The sequence below is a fragment of the Canis lupus genome, chromosome 9, assembly GCF_048164855.1.
Source record: "Canis lupus baileyi chromosome 9, mCanLup2.hap1, whole genome shotgun sequence".
In the NCBI taxonomy this organism is placed as follows: domain Eukaryota; kingdom Metazoa; phylum Chordata; class Mammalia; order Carnivora; family Canidae; genus Canis; species Canis lupus.
Window position 1 is genome coordinate 16,004,065 of NC_132846.1, and position 25,596 is coordinate 16,029,660.

The 25,596-nt window shown below is 36.6% G+C and overlaps 1 protein-coding gene and 1 non-coding gene across 3 annotated transcripts in view; both read left to right on the plus strand.

The window, feature by feature from the left end:
- BRMS1L (BRMS1 like transcriptional repressor) overlaps positions 1–25,596 on the plus strand; it is a 70,018-nt gene that overhangs the window by 37,345 nt on the left and 7,077 nt on the right. The gene's annotated exons all lie outside the window — the stretch shown is intronic.
- Positions 3,969–4,077, plus strand: LOC140640697 (U6 spliceosomal RNA). Its single transcript, XR_012037341.1, has one exon. It is a non-coding gene; the product is annotated as a U6 spliceosomal RNA (small nuclear RNA).

Below are 25,596 nucleotides of genomic sequence, written 5' to 3' on the forward strand. Positions count from 1 at the left end.
ACATAAACAACCTTATAAAGCACCAACATCAAACTAGGCCACTCTGCGACTGTGATGAAGTGAGACAAAAACAAGCCCTTCTCCCCCTCACAGGCTTGTCTAAGTATAGATAGAAACAAGGTCAGTCTGCAAAAATATGAAACCTCCCCCTAACATGACTGACTGCTTCTTCTGAATATACTTTATTTTTTAATTTTTATTTATTTATGATAGGCACATAGAGAGAGAGGCAGAGACATAGGCAGAGGGAGAAGCAGGCTCCATGCACTGGGAGCCTGACGTGGGATTCGATCCCGGGTCTCCAGGATCGCGCCCTCTGCCAAAGGCAGGCACTAAACCGCTGCACCACCCAGGGATCCCTGACTGCTGCTTCTTTATCAATTATTATCTTTGGCCTTGCTTTATTCCTCCTGTTTTATAAATAAGATTAACCAAGATATCCAATCACAAAATTGCCCCCACTTCCGGACACTTCCTTGAGCCTTACCAAAAATCTCCTAATAGAATCCTGTAAGTCCTTTTTGAAATACCTTCTTTCTCAGCCACCCACAGTTTCTGGGGTCTATGTTCTCTCACTGCAGTGAGCAGGAGGCCCAGCTTGTTTAAACAGGTAAGTTCAGGGTGGTCTTTGGCTGGAGGACATTGACACATGGAACTTTTAAGTCAGTTTTTTTGTTGAAGGGTTTTTCATTAGATTTCAAAAGATCCTGAAGTATATTTTGGATAGTCTTCTAGGAGCTCCCCGTGTATAATTACAGTTATAATGACTGATAAACTGTAGGCTTTGATTTTCAATTACATGTTGTAGAAGAATCATAAAAGATAAGACCAAATGAAAGCACATCTCATGAAAGACATTTGTACTGCAATCTAAGTTAGCACTTTGCTTCAGAACCAGAAACTAATGTTAATATTTCTACTGCATTAACCAAGGACTCTCCTAGAAATGTAAAAGCTATAGTATTAATGCATTTTGATTAAAACCTGAAGGTGGCAGTAAATTCCTAGAAAACTTAGGCACTTAGTTTAGAATTTGTATTTTTTCTTCTAATTATTCAAAATCGTATAGTGAGACTGAAGTTGCATTTAATTCTATTGCGTACTAATTAAGGGATCTTCAGGAATAAGATGAAGTTCTAAACAAGGATTATATTGTTATTACTGTTTACCCACTGAAAAGAAGTCACCATGTAAAAGGCTTAGGAACATTGCAATGGATTATACGCTTTAGAGTTACTATAGAAACAAAGTATATAATTAAACAAAAGGAAACTACAACTTTTAATACAGTTCAAAGTCCTCTGAAGGGATGTGGCATTAAATAGATAGCTTCTATTTGTCTATTAAATTTATAACCCTGTGGTTAAGCATTTGCTCCACACATTCCCGATTTTATCCTCAACATTCTTAAAATAGAATTTTGTATGGTTGTGTTTTTACCCAAGATCTACTTATAATCAATAGACTCTCTAGACTTATTAATCAGGAATGGCCTAACTGATAATACAGAAAATTTACAAAGAGCTAATTAATAAATATTAATTCATATTGGAAAATGACTTTATTGATCTTTTATATAAAGATCTAAAACTAGATTGTTTCATAGTCTCTTTTCTTGAAGGTAAACCCTGTCACTGGTATATTGAGTTATACCCAAAGTTATTGTGAAGTTTTAATGATCTCAGTACATAGGCATGAGATTATTAGAGCTTTGAAAATTAGGAACCATAAAATTTCTATGATCCTTTTAGAAGAAAGTTAAGCAAGTACTGTATACATTAGTGTGTAAATATACAAAATAGTTAATTTTGGTGAGCAAGATAAGTGATGTTGATATTTTAAATATCTTCCTACAATTATGCTAATACATAAGTACCAGTTTAGAAATTACTAAAATGGATTATTTGAATTTTCAAGACATTATTTCATTCTTCCATTTAATTTAACTTTATTTTTTAAGACTGTACTATAGTAATAAATTATTAACCACAGTAAATGTAAATTTAATTTTATAAATCCAAGAATTTATCTTTATTCTTTTTTAATCTCTTTTAGGCCGTTAGAAACTTCACATAATGACTGAAAGAGGATTAGTTATGAGTTTGTTGGTTTTGACCAGGGAAAAATGTAAAGTTAGAAGCATAGACATGCAGCATATATTTATTCCAGAAATACACCTTGTTCATAATAAAAATGTCCCAATTATTTTTATTTTTATTTTATTTTTTTCCCAATTATTTTTAATATAACAGTTCTCAACAATGATAAATGACTAGTCTATTTCTTCTTCAAATAGTGTTTAGATTTGTTTTTAATAATTGAAAACTTGTAGAAACAAAACAGAACAAAACTGTAGACCTTGTATAATTTAGAGCTATTTTAACTTATAAGTTAAATAGTGCTTGAATTCCATTTTGTTAGTTGGAGAAAACAATAGTGAATATAAATATAACTCCCTATGTGTGATCACCTTCTTGCAAATATGGACCAGTGAAATCTGCAGTAGCTCATAATTCTTGATTAGTGGTGGTTAATACTGGCTGCCAGCAGAGGGCACTTTGAGGTTTATCTGTCAGAATTCCAACACCTTGGCTGAGGAATATGGACTATTTGCCTTCAAACTGATTTCCTAAGAGTGAAGATATTTCTAATATTTCTTTATTCTCTATGTTTTCTTGTCTAATTTTACAAACCCCTAGACTGTCTGGCAGGGGATGAGAAGGCTAAAAAACCAGCTGCAGTTCCCAAATGACTGCATGAGCAGATGTGTAAGAGCTGGTCCTATGGGGTGAGATTTAAGGGAGGTAGGAAACTCTGTGCATTTTTTCTCCCAGCCCCTTTCAAACTCCATCATCACTACCAGCAGTTCTCCCCTAGAGATCTGTATAGGGCCTAGAAATAAAAGCATGTGGTTTTATTTTTTTTTTTTATTTTTATTTATTTATGATAGTCACAGAGAGAGACAGAGAGAGAGAGAGAGGCAGAGACATAGGCCGAGGGAGAAGCAGGCTCCATGCACCGGGAGCCTGATGTGGGATTCGATCCCGGGTCTCCAGGATCGCGCCCTGGGCCAAAGGCAGGCGCCAAACCGCTGCGCCACCCAGGGATCCCAAGCATGTGGTTTTAAAAAGTCTAGTTTAGTCAATAAAAAAATGAACACCAAATGAAAAGAGGAAGCCCAAGGGGGGGATCAGTGCTGAAGTAGCCTTACAGGCAGTGGTTTTCATACTTTTTGACAGAGATACACGTCTTGATATATTCATGTGTGTGTATACACACATGTACAGCACATGCATATAAAACAAAAATATCTTGAAACAGTATTTACCCTTACAATGTATGAAACATATATATAATTCTCTTTTTTTTCAAATGGGCTCTACACCAATGTGGGGCTTGAACTCAGGATCCTATGATCAAGAGTTGGATGCTCCTCCAACTGACCCAGCCAGACATCCTGAGCTACATTTAATTTTTAAATACTTAAATATAGGAAAAAATAAATTCTAACAGAATTTTTCAAGGAAACTGATAAACTTGTTTTGGAAATAAATGTGGAAGAACAAAAAGCCAAGGATAGACAAATCACTTCCAAGAAGAAATGGAATTAAAATTGAGCAGGATAGAGACAGCAGAGATGAAGAAAAGGGAAGGGTCAGACTGAAGTGGGGTATGGCACTAAAGTGGGGTATGGTTTCTTGGCAGTGAAACCAAGAAAAGCTCAGAAAACAAGCTACCTTATTATTGAGCACCATACAAAAATAATTAAAGAGGGAACTCTGTGATGTTAAAGAACGTTTCCTGTACTTTGCTTAGTATAGATGCCCAGGAAAACCATTTTTATATAAAAATAAAAAGTATGAAAGTCAAATCTCAAACAAAATTATTATAATAGAGAAAAAGAAGTAGACTAATGTTCCTCTGCTAGAAAGACATGCCCACAATACAGATAAAAATAATGATCTACTGTGCTCACTCAGGCAGCACATACACTAAAATTGGAATGACATACGGAGAAAATTAGCATGGCTCCTACACAAGGCTGACATGCACATTCACAAAGCAGTCCATATTTAAAAACAAAAAACCAAAATAACTATGATCTACTATTTAAAAATAACTAAAAGATATTAAGAAAATGTTACAAGACATGAAAAAATAAAATACATTAGTTTTCCCTTATTCACGGTTTCATGGTCTGTGGTTTCAGTTACCCATAGTCACCTGCGATGGGGAAACAGATGATCCTCCTTCTGGCATATCATCAGAAGGTCAGCAGTCTCCTAACACTGCATCATAATGCCTACATCATTCACCTAACTTCATCTCATCATGCAGACATTTTATCATCTCATGTCATTATAAGAATGGAGAGTATACAATATTTTGAGAGACAGAAACCACGTTCACACAACTTTCATTAGAGTATATTGTTATAATTTTTTTCATTATTAGTTATTGCTGTTAATCTCTTATTGTACCTAACTGTAAATTAAACTTTATCATAGGTATGTTTGTATAGGAAAGAATATAATATATAGATATGATGGTACAGTCTGTGGTTTCAGGCATCCACTGGGGATCTTGGAACAGATTCTGTACAGCTAAGGGGTATCTACTATATATCATAATTAGAAAAACTCAGAAAGGAGGCATCAGAACTCGGCAAAGGACAAAAAAATTTTTAAAAAATCATTTCAAAAGTGAAGACTAAACAAGAAGGAACACAAGAGTGAATAAACCCATCACATATTCCCTTTAAAAGAAACAGAAAGTGAAAAGAGGAAAATTAAAAAACAAAAAATCAATTAAGTATGGGATTGAAGAGATTCAAGCAGATGAGGAGGTAACAAATACTTGGATGGACAAAGAAGATTGGTTATATGGATTATGGCACCCTTGAAAAAGAAAGCCAAAGCAAAGAAACAGAACAAATACTAAATACCCTAATTAAGAAAATTTTCCTGAAATAAAAAAGATTTGAGTTTCACACTGAAAGCATAACTGAGGATATTGAATCAGAAGGACCAGTGACAAGACACATTCTAGTAAGATTACTGAACTTAAAGGAAAAGGAACAAATTGGGGAACTATCTAGGAAAAAAGAGCATGTAACTTACAAGAAAATTAGGGTATCCCTGGGTTTTTTTGACAAAATGCTTCATCCCAGGAGAAAATGAATTAGCATATTGAAGATATTTAAGGAAATAAAGTGTGAGCCAAGAATTTTATATTCAGTAAGACTAACTTCAGAGATAAAGGGCACAAATTGTTGCCAACAAATAAGAACTCAGGGAGCATTATTCCAGTGAGTCCTTCCTATGGAATCTACAAGAGAATGATCTTCACACAATCAAAAATGACTAGACAGACATCAAAATAATGACTGATGAAGATGAAATATATGGTTAACATAAACTTCAAATTAAAACACTTCATTTTTCAGCGTATATCTACAACTTCAGTGTGAGATGCTATTTCTTAGAAAGTCTACTACCAGTTTTTAAAATTATCTCACCAATAATTGTGTCACAAAAATCCGACTTGAATAAATGCATGATTCTGATCTGATTCAGCAAAGAAGTCACTCATGTCACTGATGAATTAGATTCCTTTTTTAAGAAAGATTTTATTTATTTATTTATTGAGTGAGTGAGCATGAGTAGGAGGAGGGGTAAAGGGTGAGGGACAGAAAGAATCTCAAGCAGACTCCCACAGAGTAGGGAGGACAATCCCACAACTCTGACATCATGACTTGAAATGATGAAATCAAGAGTCTTGATCATGAAATCAGGAGTTGGACACTCTACCCACTCAGCCACTCAGGCGCCCTGAATGAAATTCCTTTTAACATGAATGTTGGTTGCTATTTTTGTTTCTGTTAATAAGTAAGACAAATGTGAAACAATGAAGATGCATAAGAGAAGTTCACTCATTTATCAATGACAGCAAGTGACCTCTTTGATGAATTGGGTAATAGTTTTCAAATAGTTCCTCATTTTTGGGGTGCTATTCAAAATGGCTACAAACACTATATCCTTCTAAGTTTAATTTGCATTATTAACTTTTTTTTGCATCACTTTTTAAAGTCTGGACAATCATAAAAAACAAATCAAGTCCTAATTTGTATCATTTACCAATTTCTGTGGTGTGAATATTCCCACTATGGCTGATTTCAGGCAACCAATGTGCTATCACTGAATGCAGAGTTGAGAAGCCTTGTGCAATACTTACCATTACAAATGGTAATATAGAGTTTCCACCATGCAGATATAACACATGTAAATAATCTGAAAAGCCTAGCTAGTCGTAGCATGTAGCAAAGTAATTAGGAACTGATGAGTTTTGATATTTTCTACCTTTACTTTAATATATGTAGTGGTTAAGTTTATATAACTTAATATTAAAAACCAACTTGCAAAGTTCCTAAATCTTTAGTAATTGACCGGTATGAGCTGGTATTAGCTGGTTCTAGCACACCACTGGGTAAGAGGGAGAAAGTGTAGTATGTAATAGTCTGACAAAGTAAATGGAGTATAACTATCTTAAGAATAGAAGAGTGAGTGAATTTTTAAAATGTTTTCAGTAACCATATTGGTGGTAATATTAGTATTGAGACTGTGTGTGTATTGAGATAAAATAAGTGAGTACTTATGAGATATTAATTTTATCAACCTATATGTTCTTGAGAACCAGAATTTTCATATGGAAAAGAGATACAAAGATAATAGAAAAGAGGCTACATAAATCTTGAGTTGCAACTGGAACTCTCAATCTGGATGCAACAAATATTTTACATAGGTTTCTTAATTCTGTCTGCTGAACAGACCTAAAAGCAGTGATCAACCCAGCAACAATAAGCATCCTTTGTGCCCAGATTGTGGTACAATCTATAATTCTTATTTTAATTTTCATTAAAAGAAACCAGAGCTTCTTTTTTTGAAACCAGAGCTTCTTAAAAAAATGGTCAAATCTAAGATTTGAGCAAGAAATGAACAAAACTAGCCAAGAATGTCCTATATTACCAGATAGAAAGAAAACTATCAAATACTACTAGAATGTCAAATGATTCAGGATCCAGCTTTTGTTTTTGTTTTTGTTTTTTTTTTCAGGATCCAGCTTTAAAGGGATCCTAGTAGTCAAAGGTGGGACAATTGGAGTTCAATAATGACAATTATTACAATAGATTGAAGCCCATCAAGATATTTATTTTTTTACATTTTAAAAAAGATTTTATTTATTTATTCATGAGAGACACAGAGAGAGAGAGAGGCAGAGACACAACACAGGCAGAGGGAGAAGCAGGCTCCATGCAGGGAGCCTGACATAGGACTCGATCCCTGGTCTCCAGGGTCACACCGTGGGCTGAAGGCGGCGCTAAACCGCTGAGCCACCCGAGCTGCCCCCATCAAAATATTTAAATTGCAGATTTCATAATGATTATATGTGAGTGTGTAATTTTTGGAAATGACAAAGAAACAATTCCTTATCTTGAAAACTGATGGATAAAGGAAAGGAATCCAACATCTATCCTGCTTTCTTATATGAATTGCACAACTTGGTGATAAAAGAGTAGACGAGCATGTTAATATAAAGGTAATCCAACAAACAAAATGATAGAATTTGCATATCACCATTTGGCGATTTCTAATAAATGGCTATACGCACAAAAAATCATTGACTTTTAAGTTCATAAAATAGATAATCAGAATTATATGCCTCTTATGGTTCTGAACTAGAGTCTGATCCAGTCTCTGGATCCAACTGACAATTTACAGAAATTCAGAGGACAGAAGAAAATCTTGAGTTTTATTAAGAACATGCAATCAGCAAAGTCCAGTCTGTGGGAAACTCTACAAGTGAAATGAAAGGGATAGAAAAACTTACAGAGGAGGAGATACTTAAAAGATGTTATAATTTTTTTTAAACCAGCCAAGACCAACTGATAGTGTGATGGGATGCATTTTTGGGTGACAAAACTATTTTTACAAAGCAAGGAATTGATTGTTATAAAAGCCAGATGGTGGTTATTTATGTGAGAAGAAGGGTTGTAACTAGGATGGAACACATCGAAGCAGCTTCTAGAGCTGCTGGCAAGATCTACTTCTTGACTAGGGTGATGTTTGCCTTATGATAATTTCTTGGGTTATACATTTGTTTTATATGATTTTTATGTCTTCACATTTTATTTTACAATAAAATGGTTCTAAAAAATTATTTCCAGGTGGATTTTGGGTTTGCACCAACATACTCAACCATGTTATCTATGAACCAGGCTTCAATTTTTTTCTTCCTCTAAGGAACATCTACTAGGCCACACATGTGAGCTGAGAGAGGTGTTGGTACAACAGAGGCAGGCAAGTGGGCAACATGTTTGTGTTATTTATCTGTGCCCTCTGTATCTGCTTAGTCCTTTCTGTCTCCCCTGCCCCAACTTACTTATACTGTATGCAATTCCTGTTGAATAGCTCTGGTCACATAGTCACTTACTGTCCCATGGTCAGGTGCTCAGTCTCTACTAAGGCCCAATAGCAAGTCAGAATCTGCATTTCAAATGATATATAAATTTCTGCTGTTATTCCAGAATAGTCAGGCAAGTTATTTGAGACTTGCCAGAGACTGCAAAGCATCCTTGTCTACCACAAACACTTTAAGCACACAGTATTTGCTGGATTGTAACCTATATGCCAGGGCTGTTTGTAGCACAGACTAAGACTGCCGCAGACCCCTCCCTTCCTCTTAACTGACAGCATTTGGAGTCATCTGAGCAATGGTTGTATTCTCAAATGTGTACGTGGTCTCCAAAATCTGAACATGGCTACTATTCATTGTGCCTTTCTTAATAGGAGATGCAAGATTCAGTAAGGTGTTCTTTATCTTAGATAGTACACCTCAGGGTGACCCTTTAATCCAGTCTCACTTAGTATGGTAACTTTATTAATGGGGCAGTTCCTCCAGTCACTTCATGGTCATCTTCCACTTTCTAATGCACATATTCCTGATCAGAACATTTAGAGTACTTGCCCCCCACCCCAATCATCTGAATTGATTAATAAAATGCCCCAATATAACTGACCAGCATAGTATTCTGTGTAATGTCCAAGCAATGAAAATTCTTTTGACCTATATTGAAATGGAGAGCAGGAGAATTAAGTCAGCCAATACAATCTTGGGACAAGACCATGAATGTGTAATGTCTGGTACAAGTGAGTGTTGAATTGCTTCTGATCTTTTTTTTCCTGATAAGGATATAAAAGACTACCTTTGCCAGATTAATGGCTACATGCCACATGCCAGAGTCTGTCAGTCTGTTCCATTAAACATAGCACACATCAAAATCACAGCACAGCAGCTGTGACTGGGGCTATCACTAGGTTCAGTTTACAGCAGCCTACTGTCCTGCCATGATCTGTATGAGTTTTGCTAATACTGTACCTGAACGTTAAAGGGATATGATGAGGACTACTACACTATTTTACTTTTTTTTTTTTTTTTTTTTTTTTTTTTAGAAACAGCACAAAAGGGCTTGTGTGGGGGCCAGGGGGAGACGGAGGGAGAGAGAATCTTAAGCAGGCTCTATGAGCCTGATGCGGAGCTCCCCACCCCCAATCCCTCCCTACTTGATGGTGATGGCACCTGGGGCTGAATCTCAGGACCCTGAGCCGAAATCAAGAGTCAGACGAGGATTACCAGACTGAGCTACCCAGGCACTCCTCTCCCTTATATTTTAAGGATATTATTACTCTGACATTTCATCCAGGATATAGTAATTTTAGTTTACTAATAATTTACTGATGAATTATTCTGAATCTTAATTTTCAAGTTCTATGTATGATGTTTGTGTTGCTATGAACAAAATCTACAGTAGACATCTAAAAGACTAATAAGTTTCTAAATTTATTGCAATACTGTAAGATATAATGAAATTTTATAAAAGTAAAGGTATAGTTTAAATCTTTTGGTTGATTTATATAAATAATTGAACACACAATATTCCACAATTCTAGAAGAGTATTTTATTTTTGGGGGGGGGAGCACTATGAATGATTTTCTCTTTTGCACATATTTTGCTACAACTGTCAAGGTTCTCCAGAGAAAGAGAACCAATAGGATTTATGTTGGAAAAGATTTATTATAAGGAGCTAGCTCACTTCATTACAGAAGCTGAGAAGTCCAACCATCTGCAAACTGGAGATCCAAGAAAACTAATGGTGGAATCCTGTCACCAGAGGTGGGTCCTTGGGCCCCAAATAATAGAAACTACCTACTGGGCCCTAAAGGCAAGAGGACATGCAGGGCTCCGGCTCCAGCTAAACGGAGACACAATACCAATTTAAAGTACTTTACACAGCCTGCGGCAACATCAGTAAGACTCTGCCTTTATCCCATTCCAGTCCAATATGCTAATGAGGGAAAGAGAAAAAAGTACTTCGTCCTGATTGGTTGGTAGGGCCTCATTTTGATTGGTTGGAAGGGCTTGGCCTTGATTGATTAGAAGGACCTATCCTGATTGGTTGATATTGGCAGGCAACTCAGGCAGCTCATTGGTGTTTTTTTGGAGCCAGGTCTCTTAAGTTCTCTTTGCATATGGCGCTGCATCCTGGTTGTTCTCTGTGAGACGAAGGTTTGATGGTGACAGGCAACAGAAAGCGCTCCAGGTACATAGTTTTTCACTTACGGCTTGTTCCGATAGTCCCTGTCTCAGGCACAGGCTAAATCCAAAGGCCCTGAGAAACGGGGACAGATGGCATAAAGACTATTCCAAAGGCAGGGGAAGACTGTTCCAACTTAAGAGGCAGGAAGTAAAAAGGGGCAAATCCCTTTCCCCCTGCATTTTGTTCTATTTATGCCCTCAATGGATTGCATGATGCCCACCCACATTGAGGAGTTCAAACTACTTTTCTGAGTTCACCAGTTCAAATGCAAATCTCATCTGGAAACTATCACATATACACTCAGGAATGATGTTTAATCTGGGCACCCTTTGGTGCATAAAATTAATCATCACAGGCAGGTAACTGTGTCTATTTTTTCCTTCTTTGGTACTTTGAATCGTTTCTAAATGAATTGTTAAGTTTGAGGGTGTTAAAAAGTGTACATATATTATTAGAAATTGAGATGTTTATTTGGATTTTGTAGATTTGTTAAAATAATATTTAAAGAAAACATTTATTACTAGGTGTTCCATATAAGTGTTTCTTTGTAAAAATAAAGCAGTTTAGGGGTGCCTAGGTGGTTCAGTTGGTTAGGCATCTGCCTTCAGCTCAGGTCATGATCCTGGGGTTCTGGGAACTAGCTGCATGTTTGGCTCCCTGCTAGTTGGAGAGTCTGCTTCTCCCTCTCCCTCTGCTGCTCCCCTTGCTTGTACTTGCTTTTGTCAAAGAAATAAATCTTAAAAAAAACAAAAACAAAAACAAACCCATAAAGTAGTTTAGAGGTACTTAGCTGGCTCAGTTGGTGGAACACATGACTCAATGTTGGTGTTATAAATTTGAGCCCCACATTGCATGTAGAGATTACTTTAAAAATAGAAATCTTTTTTTTTAATGAAGTAGTTTAATAAAGTCTAAGATTACTTATTATTGCAGTGAATATTATTCTTTTTAGAGATTTATTTTAGAGTGCATGCATGTGAGTGGGGGGAGGGGCAGAAGGAGAGAGAATCTCAGACTCCATACAGAGCATAGAACCTGACTTGAAGCCTCTATCCCAGGACCCCAGAATCATGACCTGAGCTGAAATTAAGAGTCCCATGCTCAAGCAACTGAGCCACCCAGACTCCCCTTAATATTATTACTTTTTAAATCTCCAGATCCAGCACTTGAACTTGAATACAGCTCTGGAATTTTTATTTTTTACTTTATAATTGTTTTCTTCTAATAATAAAACCATCCTTTTAAAGAAAAATTTGTACCAGTTTTGCCATAGTGTTACAATGATTATACTAGAGAAATCTCACATTTCCTAATATCCCTTCTAGAAAGCTTACTGGAAGTCTGTAATGAAACATTTAAAAGTCTTGAAAATCCTAATACTTTTTTGCTAACAGCAGAAAAAATGCTTTCTTAGTTCTCATAACCAACTGTGAATTCTGTTAATATAAAATTAAACTGGGAACATTCAACAGTAATTCTCACATTAAGGTGATCAGATTGAACATCAGATCACAGAAATCAAGACCGATGCTAACAGACAAAAGATTGAATGACTCTTTCTTAGCTATTGTGTGTATTTATCACATGTGCTCCACTATCTTTCAGACCAATGATGGTAGTTGGCTGCAGTGGTTGTTGCAATATGCACATTTCTTGCTAAGGATTCTTGTTTTGCTCTCTGATATTTTCTATTCTACTGTGATAGCTGGTTTCTAAGATGGATCCCAGTGCTCTCAACTGGTGTTTACATCCTTGTGTAGTCCTCTCTCACCCTCACTGTGATTGAGCTGTGTAGCCAAGTTGGGTATTACCAAATGATGGTGTGTGACTTCTGAGGCTTGGTCATAAAAGACATTGTAGTTTCTCCCTTGCTGTCTCTTGGATCACTCACTTTGGGAGAAGCTGGCTACTGTGTCATGAAGACACCCAAGCAGCCCCATGGAGGGTCCATATGATGAGTGTAAGACGTTCTGATTGTAAGGCACCTTGTCAAACTTGTGAGTGAGCTGTCATTTTAAGAATGTTACATAAATGAAATCATATGGTATGTAATTTCTGGTTTGGCTTTTTAAACTCAGCATAATTCCCTGGCATGGGACCACAGCCTTTTCTGTGTCATTTAGCTGGAGTAGAGTGGTAATTATCTAGAAGTTTTCTGTCTTGCTAGACTGTCTCTTTCCTGGTACTTTGCCTGTAGGGGGCAGATTTTTGTGGGTTTTTTTTCTGGCTGCATCCGTAGATGATAACAGGTTACCACCTTCTTCAGCTCCAATTCTGAGAATATAGGAGACAAAACAGAAACAAAACTCCAGGGAACTAACTATCATGTTAATTCCTCAGATCCTAAGTCCTTTAGCCAATCTGCATGTCTTTTCCACCTTACGGTGTCTTATGTTTGTTTTATATATGTTTTCAGTTATAGTTCGTGGAAGAAATAGGGAAAATTATACCTGCCCCATCTATTAAGAATTGGAAATCCCCAGGGCTGCCTCTTCACTACATGAAAGGAGAATATTTTTTATGATGTAGCTTTATACTTTTTTGTTTTTGTGGTTTGAATATTTTAGTTGCAGGAGAGAACACATTGGTCTTTATTCATTTGCCCAACTCGTATTATTCAGTTAAAACAAATAGAAATAAACTAGCTCTTTGGATTGTCTGTGTTACTTCTGGTTGTTTTTATACCTGTTTGGATGGATTGAGGGAAGTGCATCAGAGAGTCTGGAGGATCATGAGCAAACAGTCTTGCTCTGGTTCCTAAGGTATTTTTAGGAGCCTCATACTCATCAGAAACCTCTTCTACCCCTGAATTCTCTCCCCTAAGTCTTATAAAATGTTTTCTAATTGACAAATTCAACATGGGCTCAATTGTCTAAGTAAACACACAGTGAATGACAGACAGTTCCTATATTCCTTCACCTTGTTTCATGCTGCCCCTTATGAATGACTGTCTGGTTTGGGGAACTCAGCAATACAGTACTGACAGCTTTCTGTAATTCCAAGTAAAGCCCTCAGGTTCATTTTGAATGGTGGACAGACGGGAAAGGATGTTTGAATTAGCACAGAGCCAAAATTGAACCAGGATTCATTCTTCACACAGGGTGTAGAGAAATACCCCACCAGTGCAATAAATTATTATAAGACAGAAATTACCCACTTTTAATATAAAAAGACATTCAAGCTGAGGCTAACTTCTGGGATCTCTAATGTCAGTATTTTTACTTTATGTTCTTCTTGTGTTCACCAAGGGAAAGCAGCATCAATGTTAAACTAGATTGGGGGCTTGATTTGGGGCTTTTGTCCACAGTCACTTGAGCTCTCCTGTCTCTTCCCTGCTTTATCTTTGCTTTATTTTTCAAAATATACATGATCTTTTTTCTGTGATCTCTCTATACTTTCTATTCATTTAATCTTTTTCGTAAGAATACCTCAATATATCTACTTTTCATACCCTTATCCCAGCCTTCATAAGATTGATTATATTACAGTCACCTAACATTAGTGACAATAACTACTTTTTGCTTTCCTTTGTACCCAGAGCTACCTTCTTTCAGTAGTGGCTGCAAGAGAAGCCAGAGAACAAACTGTCCTTGTTCTTCTAAGATAATTTTTAAGGCTTTTGTAGTGAGTGTTAGTCTTGTTCCATGTAACCCACTTTCTTTCCCTTTTTTCTATTTTGCATGGGTGTTCACTTGTCTCGATTATCAAAACCTGGTTATCCCTACACCTATGCAGTGTGACTTAGATCTATTTATTTCTAGAACCCTGAATTTTTCTTGGTAATTGATATCTCAGATTCCCTTGGCTAACCCGATCTGTTACCCAACCTGAGGCTTACTCAAGACCAAAAGTTTGTGGAATCTTTACTGTCTGATTCCTAGACTTTGCTTATTTTTGAATATCCCCCTCAATGACTAGCTTTGGGTCCCTTAACATGTTTCTCATCTTCACCATTTCTCACACTATTACATGTGGCAACTTTGTGAAATGTGAACTCCTTTTTGTCAGACTTGGACTTATGACCCTATCTACCCACCTCCACGCCTACATCTACACTTGGAAAATTTGACTTTCCACATCCAATCAATCGTGAAACCCTGTCAATTTTGTGTTCTAGAAATTTCTAAAACCTACTCCCTCAGCATTAGGTAGGACTGCTTCAGCTGATAATTAACAGAAACAATTCAAGCTAGCTTTGCAAAAAAAAAAGAAATGTATTATTCTTTATCACTAGAAAGGTCCAGAGATTAAGTAGAGTTAATTAGACCCATATATTCAAACAGTGTCATCAGGAACCTGCCTTTCTCCATCTCTCAGCTTGGGTTCCTTCTGTGTAGCTTCACTCTGTGGCAGGCAGAATTTTTTATGGTGGGAAAGATGGTGCTCTGCAGCTCCAGGCTTACATGGTGCTTATAGACCTAATCTCTGGGTCAGGAAACTAGGGGACTGGGGTGCAGGGATGAGAAGGAGACCTACTTTGGCAGGATTGGAACTTTTTCTACCTTGTGCTGATTAAATAAGTGCACCAATACATCATCACAAATTGTATTACGAACTGGAAATTCAATCCGGAGAGATATCTGTTGAGATATGAGCTAAATAGGAAATAAAAACTCTGTTAAGTAGGCAGAAGATGAGAAGGTATGGACAGCAGTATCAAATACTGCCAAGGGGATGAGCAAGTGAAGAACTGAAAAGTGTCAATTGGATTCAACAACATGGAAGTCAGTGAGGAGTTTGACAAGGGGATGTTTGTTGGGACAAATAGTCAGGATGTGGTGGGTTGTGAAATGAAAGGGAGCAGAAAGGGAGGGAGCATGGAAGAGAGGTGTGGGAAGACTGTTGGGAAGGAGCCAGTGGAGTGAGGCAGTTTGAAGATCCAGGGTAGAGGAAGGCACTTGAGAAGTCACAAGAGGTAGGCCACTTCTCCCTCTGAAACAGGAGGGAAGGAAAGAAGATTCATACATAGATAGATTTGTGTTATTGTTCTGGTGGCAGGACTTGGAGGGGGTCCTTTTGATGGCTTTTGTTTCTCTATGAAAACAGAAGTCTGATTGCCTCAGATTGCCTGCTGAGTGATTCTGCAGGGCCGAGTGGGGAGGGGCATGTGTGGCAGGACTCAGAAGTTTGAGAAGAATAGAGAAGATTTTTATCTGTGTTACAGAGGTGTGGAGAAGAGAAAAGTAAGACAACTAGAAAAACATAATTCTGTAGTTTCTTTTCAGTGCAGAGAGCCCATTTGAGGTTGATGACCATAAAACTATAGTAGCTTCCAGCTACTTGACTGTGATTTTTCTCCAGCAAAGCTCATAGGACAGTGGGAGGAGGTAGGAAGTTGGTGTTACGCAAGGCCGGAAGGACAATGGGGCAACGGAATTTAAAACTGTGCTCTTAATCTATAGTCTTTTCTGCCTTCTTTGACAACATTTTCCATTTCTTTTATAGATATTGATTTGATCAAATAATGCTTGTCATTTTTATTTCTTAGTAAATTCTGTATTATATATATATAAAGTTTTAGCATAAAGTTATAGACAATATTTTGTAAAGAAAAGAATCTTTCAGCTCTATCATTATAGCCTGTTTCATTCCTTACTTTTTGTATATATTTGTTCTTTCTCTTTCTTTTTTATTTTTTTAAAGATTTTATTTATTCATGAGAGACACAGAGAGAGAGCAGAGACATAGGCAGAGGGAGAAGCAGGCTCCATACAGGGATCCGGTGTCTCCAGGATCACACCTTGGGCCGAAGGCAGTGCTAAACCACTGAGCCACCTGGGCTGCCCTGTTCTTTTTTCTTGATTAGCTGGAGGTTTTTTTCTTTTTCTTTTTACTCCTCAGAGAACCCATTCTTTTAAAGCCATCTTTAGTGTTGTTCATGCTTCTTTCTGTTTCCTGTATTAGACAGTTGCTGTGGGGGGAGAGGGACACATTTTGCCCATTTGTACCCCTAATAACATTGGACTGTGGTGTCTTCCACAACCATGGGATTCAATTCATTTTATGGAATTGGCTTACATTTTAATGTGTGGTCATTTTCCTCTAGATTCTCTAAAAGAAACTAGGGACTTTACTAGATTTGCCCTAGTTTCCTAGTTTAGGACTTATAGGTTTTTCTACTTCAACAAATTAGTAGAAAAGTTTACAAATTATGTTTTATAGACTAAAAGACTACTTACTGTGGCCATGTGGGAAAAGGAGGAGATACCAAAACCCCCTATTTTTTGGTTTCTGAAATTGGAATTAAGAGCTAATGTTTGAATTGCCAATCTAGCTATCAACTTGGTGGCTTTGGGAATAGCTTCACTGCAGAGTACTAGGTGGTGTGTATACAATAGAATTAAAGAGGTTAATTTTCCTTCTGCAAAAATGTTTTGGTAGAATGTTAATGAGTGGGTGGGATAATGGGCATTCGGGCATTCTTGTTCACTATATGGGGAGGTGAATATCATTATGGCTTATATGAAAAGCTATTTCGTAATATCAAAAGCCTTAAATATGTGCATATTTATATATCCCAGAAATAATACTGCCAAGAATGTATCCTATGACAATAATATAGAGAAGAAGGCAAAGATATGTGTATATACATAGATATTTATTGCATCACTGTATAGAGTAGAAAATGAAAACTGAAATTTTTGAATAATAGTGATTTGTATAGATTCTAATATAGCAATATAATAGCTGGCATGTCATGTAAAAACAAATGTATGTATATAAATATATATATTATATGTAGTTATAATATATAATTTGTAGTTTAAAAACTGGATAAAAGGTTTTAGTCAAGGTAGCAACAGGATACAGATGGCACACTCAACTTGAGTAATGTGAGAGAGTTCAATGTAGGGATTATTTACAAGGTGTAAGCAGGATATAGAGAAACAACAAGGAATGGTATAGAATCGGGAGCTGGTGAAGGTGTGGAGGATAGGATGTTCTTACCATTGCAGGTCTGCCTGAAGGGGCTAGAGGAAGGGGCTGTGAGGCAGGGAAAGCTACGTGGAAACACCTTTTGACAGGATTTATGACTTTTCTAAAGGCGTGTAGCCTTTCCACAACAACTGTACAGTGTGGGTACTAAGAAATGAATGTCTTGGCCTCTCCCTCCCTGCCCTTACTCTATTACCAGTGTTCTTCATTCACTGAGCTCAAGCAGAAGTCAGCCTGCAAAGGGGTTCCTTGATACATCCATATAGATCAGTCTCCTTAGGCACAGAGCAGGGTGGCAAGATTGAGAGGGGATCTGGAGGGGCAAATGGAAAATATCCAGATCAACAGAAGTATACAACATGTTAATAGAGATTACCCTGGGCAGTGGGATTATCGATGGATATTCTTCCTCTTCTAATTTTTTGAAAGTGAACACATATGATTTGTATAATTTTTTTTTAAGTTTAAAAGTTACTTTTCTTCCCAAAGGCATAGTTTACCTTAAATCATCTTAAAATTATGAACTTGGTTTGCCAAAATTCAGTTGTTTTGTACTTACACAGCTGAATGCCCTCTCTTAACCATTTAGCCCTTAATTATTTAAAATTATCCTCAAGGTTTCTTTAGTTAGAAAATAAAAAGTTCACCTGATTCCCCAATGTTAGCATGTGGGGGTGGGGTGGGGGGTAATTGGGTTTATTTGGGAATGCTTATTGTCTCTTGATGAAATTCTTGGGACCACTGTGACATTTCATTATATATAAAAATAGTTTGAGTTTCTCAGAGAAAAGGAGCTTTAAAGACACAGTATAATTCTATAATCCTGATGGAATATAGAATTTAGTTGGATTAATAGATAGCATCATTAAAGCATTATTTTTGAAATGAATTTATTAGCCCAGCTTAAGATAAAATAGCCTATGTGATGTCTTTCTGTGGTATATAAAGAAACATTTATATTATTGATTTGTGAATACTGATACCCATGGAGCAGCTTTAATGTATACTTCTTTTCCTTCCTTCCTTTATTTATTTTTAAAAAGATTTTATTTATTTATTCTTGAGAGACACACACACACACAGAGAGGCAAAGACACAGGCAGAGGGAGAAACAGGCTCCACGCAGGGAGCCCGATGTGGGACTCGATCCCGGGTCTCCAGGATCAGGCCCTGGGTGGAAGGTGGCGCTAACATAAATATTTATGTATTTTTTTATTGGAGTTGCCAACTGATAGCATAACACCCAGTGCTCATCCTGTCTAGTGCCCCCTTCAGAGCCCGTCACCCAGTCAGCCCATCCCCCCGCCCACCTCCCCTTCCACTACCCCTTGGTCGTTTCCCAGAGTTAGGAGTCTCTCATGTTCTGTCACCTCACTGATATTTCCCACTCATTTTCTCTCCTTTCCCCTTTAATCCCTTTCACTATTTTTTATATTCACTGTATGAATGAGACCATATAATGTTTGTCCTTCTCTGACTGACTTACTTCACTTAGCATAATACCCTCCAGTTCCATCCATGTTGAAGCAAATGGTGGGTATTCGTCCTTTCTGATGGCTGAGTAATATTTCATTGTATACATAGACCACATCTTCTTTATCCATTCGTCTTTCAATGGACACCGAGGCTCCTTCCACAGTTTGGCTACTGTGGACATTGCTGCTATAAACATCGGGGTGCGGGTGTCCTGCCATTTCACTGCATCTGTATCTTTGGGGTAAATCCCAGCAGTGCAATTGCTGGGTCGTAGGGCAGGTCTATTTTTAGCTCTTTGAGGAACCTCCACACAGTTTTCCAGAGTGGCTGCACCAGTTCACATTCCCACCAACAGTGCAAGAGGGTCCCCTTTTCTCTACATCCTCTCCAACATTTGTTGTTTCTTGTCTTGTTAATTTTCCCCATTCTCACTGGGGTGAGGTGGTATCTCATTGTGGTTTTGATTTGTATTCCCCTGATGGAAAGTGATGCGGAGCATTTTCTCATGTGCTTTTTGGCTATGTCTATGTCTTCCTCTGTGAGATTTCTGTTCATGTCTTTTGCCCATTTCATGATTGGATTGTTTGTTTCTTTGCTGTTGAGTTTAATAAGTTCTTTATAGATCTTGTACACTAGCCCTTTATTTGATATGTCATTTGCAAATATCTTCTCCCATTCTGTAGGTTGTCTTTTAGTTTTGTGGACTGTTTCTTTGGCTTTTTATCTTGTTTAAGTCCCAATAGTTTATTTGTGCTTTTGTTTCCCTTGCCTTCATAGATGTATCTTGCAAGAAGTTGCTGTGGCCAAGTTCAAAAAGGGTGTTGCCTGTGTTCTCCTCTAGGATTTTGATGGATTCTTGTCTCACATTTAGATCTTTCATCCATTTTGAGTTTATCTTTGTGTATGATGTAAGAGAATGGTCTAGTTTCATTCTTCTGCATGTGGCTGTCCAATTTTCCCAGCACCATTTATTGAAGAGACTGCCCTTTTTCCAGTGGATAGTCTTTTCTGCTTTGTCAAATATTAGTTGACTGTAGAGTTGAGGGCCCATTTCTGGGTTCTCTATTCTGTTCCACTGATCTATGTGTCTGTTTTTGTGCCAGTACCACACTGTCTTGATGATCACAGCTTTGTAGTACAACTTGAAATCCAGCATTGTGATGCCCCTGGCTCTGGTTTTCTTTTTCAATATTCCCCTGGCTATTTGGGGTCTTTTCTGATTCCACACAAATTCTTAAGATGATTTGTTCCAACTCTCTGAAGAAAGTCCATGGTATTTTGATAGGGATTGCATTGAATGTGCAAATTGCCCTGGGTAGCATTGACATTTTCACAATATTAATTCTTCCAATCCGTGAGCATGGAATACTTTTCCATCTCTTTGTGTCTTACTCAATTTCTTTCAGAAGTGTTCCGTAGTTTTTAGGGTATAGATCCTTTATCTCTTTGGTTAGGTTTATTCCTAGGTATCTTATGCTTTTGGGTGCAATTGTAAATGGGATTGATTCCTAATTTCTCTTCCTTCAGTCTCATTGTTAGTGTATAGATATGCCACTGATTTCTGGGCATTGATTTTGTATCCTGCCATACTGCCGAATTTCTATATGAGTTCTACCAATCTTGGGGTGGAGTCTTTTGGGTTTTCTAAGTACAGTATCATGTCATCTGCGAAGAGGGAAAGTTTGACTTCTTTGCCAGTTTGAATGCCTTTTATTTCTTTTTGTTGCCTGATTGCTGAGGCTAGGACTTCTAGTACTATGTTGAATAGCAATGGTGAGAGTGGACATCCCTGTTGTGTTCCTGATCTTAGGGGAAAGGTTCTCAGTTTTTCCCCATTGAGAATGATATTTGCTGTGGGGTTTTTGTAGATGGCTTTTAAGATGCTGAGGAATGTTCCCTCTATCCCTGCACTCTGAAGAGTGTTGATCAGGAATGGATGCTGTATTTTGTCAAATGCTTTCTCTGCATCTATTGAGAGGATCATATGGTTCTTGTTTTTTCTCTTGCTGATATGTCTATCATGTTGATTGTTTATGAGTGTTGAACCAACCTTGCATCCTGGGGATAAATCCGACTTGGTCATGGTGAAAAATCCTCTTAATGTACTGTTGGATCCTATTGGCTAGTATCTTGTTGAGAATTTTTGCATCTGTGTTCATCAGGGATATTGGTCTTTAATTCTCCCTCTTGGTGGGGTCTTTGTCTGGTTTTGGAATTAAGGTGATGCTGGCCTCATAAAACAAGTTTGGAAATATTCCATCCCTTTCTATCTTTCAGAACAGCTTTAGTAGAATAGGTATTGTTTCTTCTTTAAACAAATTTGATAGAATTCCCCTGGGAAGCCATCTGGCCCTGGACTTTTGTGTCTTGGGAGTTTTTTAATGACTACTTCCATTTCCTCCCTGGTTATTGGTCTGTTCAGTTTTTCTATTTCTTCCTGTTCCAGTTTTGGTAATTTGTGGTTTTCCAGAAATGCATCCATTTCTTCTAGATTGCCTAATTTATTGGCATATAGCTGCTCATAATACATTTTTAAAACCGTTTGTATTTACTTGGTATTGGTTGTGATCTCTCCTCTTTCATTCATGATTCTATTAATTTGAGTCTTTTTTCTTTTTAATAAGGCTGGCTAATGGTTTATCTATTTTATTAATTCTTTCAAAGAACCAACTCCTGGTTTTGTTGATCTATTCTATAGTTCTTTGGTCTCTGTTTCATTGAGTTCTACTCGAATCTTTATTATCTCTCTTCCTTCTGCTTGGTGTAGGTTTTATTTGCTGTTTTTTCTCCAGTTCCTTTAGGTGTGAGGTTAGCTTGTGTATTTGAGTTTTTTCCAATATTTTGAGGGATGCTTGTATTGCGATGTATTTCCCTGTTAGGACTGCTTTTGCTATATCCCAAAGATTTTGAATGGTTGTATCTTCATTTTCATTAGTTTCCATGTATCTTTTTAATTCTTCTCTAATTTCCTGGTTGACCCATTCATCTTTTAGCAGGATGCTCTTTAACCTCCACGTGTTTGAGTTTCTTCCAAATTTCTTCTTGTGTTTGAGTTCTAGTTTCAAAGCATTGTGGTCTGAAAATGTGCAGGGGACAATCCCAATCTTTTGGTATAGGTTGAGACCTGATTTGTTACCCAGGATGTGGTCTACTCTGCAGAAAGTTCCATGTGCTCTTGAGAAGAATGTGTATTCAGTTGCGTTCAGATGCAAAGTTCTGTATATATCTGTGGCACAATTTTTTAAATTGCATTTTCTGTTAGTGCACAGAAACTAACAGAAAAGATGGGGATATGTGTATGGCATGTAAAGATGTCATCTGCCAAAGCCAGTGATAAAAAGAAAATATTAAAATCAGCCAGATAAGAAAAAAGACATTGCATTAGTTTCCTATGGCTGCTAACAAACTACTTTAGAGGTTTAAAGCAACCCAAATTTATTATCTTATAGTTTTGTAGTTCAGAAGTCTGACATGAGTTTTACTGGGCCTAAAACAAGGTATCACCAAGGGCTGCTTTCCTTTCTGGAAATTCTAGGAAAGAATGGGCTTCGTTGTCTCTTTCAGTGTCTAAAGGTCACTTACATTCCTTGGCTCGTGGCCCTTTCTCCATCTTCAAAGCTAGCATACAGCATCTCTGTGATCCTGCTTCCATAGTTACATTTCTTTCTCACTCTATTCTGCCTCTCTCTTCTACTTTAAAAACCCTTGTAATTAGATTGGACTCACACAGATAACGTTGGATAAATTCCCTATTTTAAGGTCATCCTATTAACAACCTTAATTCTATCTGCAATTTTAATTACCTTTTGCATCTAACCTACCATATTCATTGGTTTCATGAATTAGAACATGAGCATCTCTGAGAACCATTTTTCTGCTGACTATAGTCCATTTTTCTGTCTCCCAAGTATATCTGTACATGTCTCACATGTAAAATAAATTCATCCCATCTCAAGATCTCCAATTATAGCATCAACACAAAAGTAAAACAGTTCATCTAAATCTCATTAGCTTAAAATTCCGGAATCATCATCATTTAAATTAAGTAGGGTTTTTGTTGTTGTTGTTGTCGTTGTTGTTTTTACTTACCACATACATATTACAAACAGAGTAAAAAAAGATAAAGATTACCACAGACTTCTCATCTGAAACAATGTGAGAAAATAGTGGAGCAACCTACTTTCAAGTAGTGAAGGAAAAAATGGTCCTGTAGAATTCTATAGCCAGCAAAAATGTATTTATTTTATTCATTTCAAAGGAAGGTAGAAAAAGGAAAAAGGGAAAAGAACAGATGGACCATATAGGAAAGCGGTAATGTGATGGACTTTAACTTAACCACATCAATGATGGCATTAAATTTGAACAGCCTAATGATAAGGCATAGATGATCATTTTGAATAAAAGCGAAACTCAATAATATGCTGCCTACAAGAAACACAGTTTAAATATAAAGACAAGGGACAGTAGGTGGCTCAGTAGTTGAGCATCTGTCTTTGGCTCAGGTCATGATTCTGGTGTCCTAGGATCGAGCCCTGCATCAGGTTCCCCACAGGGAGCTTGCTTCTCCCTCTGCTTATGTATCTGCTTCTCTTTCTGTATCTCTCATGAGTAAATAAATAAAGTCTTAAAAAAAAAGACAAATAGGTAAAAAGTAACAAGCAGGAAAAGATATTTCATGCTAATATTAGTTATATAAAAGCTGGAATGGTTATTGATAACAAAGTAGATTTCAGAACAATGACCTTTAGTAGGAATGAAGAATGTGATTTCATAATGATAAAGGAGATTATCATGAGGCCTAATAATCCAGAACATTTATACAGCTAGCAAAACTTTGGAATACAAGAAACACAAACTGATGGGACATCAAGGAGTAGACAAATGCACAAGTATAGTCAGTGATTTAAAAACTTTTCTCTCAATGATTGGTGGAACAACTAGACAGAAAATAAGTGATGACATAAGAGAATACTATTAATAACTTGAACTAATAGTATTAACAATGGTATTAAACAATACTATTAAGAAACTTCAACTAATTGACCTTTTAAAAAATCCCATCTAAAAACAGCAGAATGCATACTCTTTTCATATACAACATATCATTTACCAAGGTAGACCCTATCTTGGAGCATAGAACATGTTTAAATGAGAGTAAAGATTTTCATGTCATAAAAACATATCTTCTCTATTCACTATGGAGTTAAAGTAACCATCAATAACCAAAAGATCTCTGGAAACTAAAGAAAAGATTTCTAAATCCTAAATCCTAATTCACCCATGGAACAAAGGAGAAATCAAAAGAAAAATTAAGTATTTTGAAGTGAATTAAAAGGGAAACAAAATGTGTAGGATATTGCTGCTAAAGTAGTACTTAGTGGGACATTTACCGTACCAAGTGAAAAGAAGAAAAGTCTCAGATAAATGATCTCAGCTTCCACTTAGGAAGCTAGAAAAAGAAGAGCAGATTATACTTATAATAAACAGAAAAAAGAAATAATAAAGATTAGAAACAAATGAAATAGAAAATAAAAATAGGAGAGAAAAGTCAAGGAAACCAACAGCTGATTCTTTGAAGAAAACAAAGTGACCAACTTCTAGTCAGAATGATGAAGATAAAAAGGAGCTAAGACACAAATTACCAATATCAAGAATGAGAGAGGAAATCACAATCTGTCTTAGAGCTATCTAAAGACTAAAAAACTATTTCAAACAACTATAGGCCAATAAGTTTAACAACATAGATGAAATGGAACAACTCTTTGAAAGATGCAGACTACTAAAGCTCCTTTGAGAGAAACAGATTACTTCAATAGTCTTATATCTATTAAAGAAATTGAATGTGTATTCAATGTAGTTAAAAACCTTTCCACAAAGAAAATTTCAGGCCCAGGTGGCTTCATGGTGAATTCTCCCAAGCATTTAAGGAAGAAATAATAGCAACACTCCATGAACGCTTCCAGAAAATAGAAGAGAAAGTTCTCAATTAATGAGAATGAAGACCAGAATTACTGAGACTAGAATAACTCAGATACCAGTAAGAGGAGAGGCATATCTCTTATTAACATATCTGCAAAAGTTCTAAATAAAATTTTAGCAAATCAAATTCAACAATATACAAAAAGCATACATTGTGATCAGTGGAGTTTATTCTAGGGGTATAAGATTGGTTTAACATTTGAAAATCAACCAATAAAAATCACCATATTAACAAACTAAAAAAGAAAAATCATATGTCCATCTCATTAGATACACAAACAGTATTGGAAAAGATTCAACACGTATTTCTGATAACTCTCAGGAAGCTAGGAATAGAAAGGCACTTCTTCAACCAGATGAAGACCTTCAATGAAAAATCTAGAGCTAACATCATACTTAATGGGCAAAGAATTAATGCACTCATTCTAAAATCAGGGACAAAGAAAGGATGTACGTTTCATCATTTTTATTCAATATAATTTTGAATTATATTGAAGATACTTGCCAGTGCAAGAGGAAGAAAAGGCATCTAGACTAGAAAGGAAGAAGT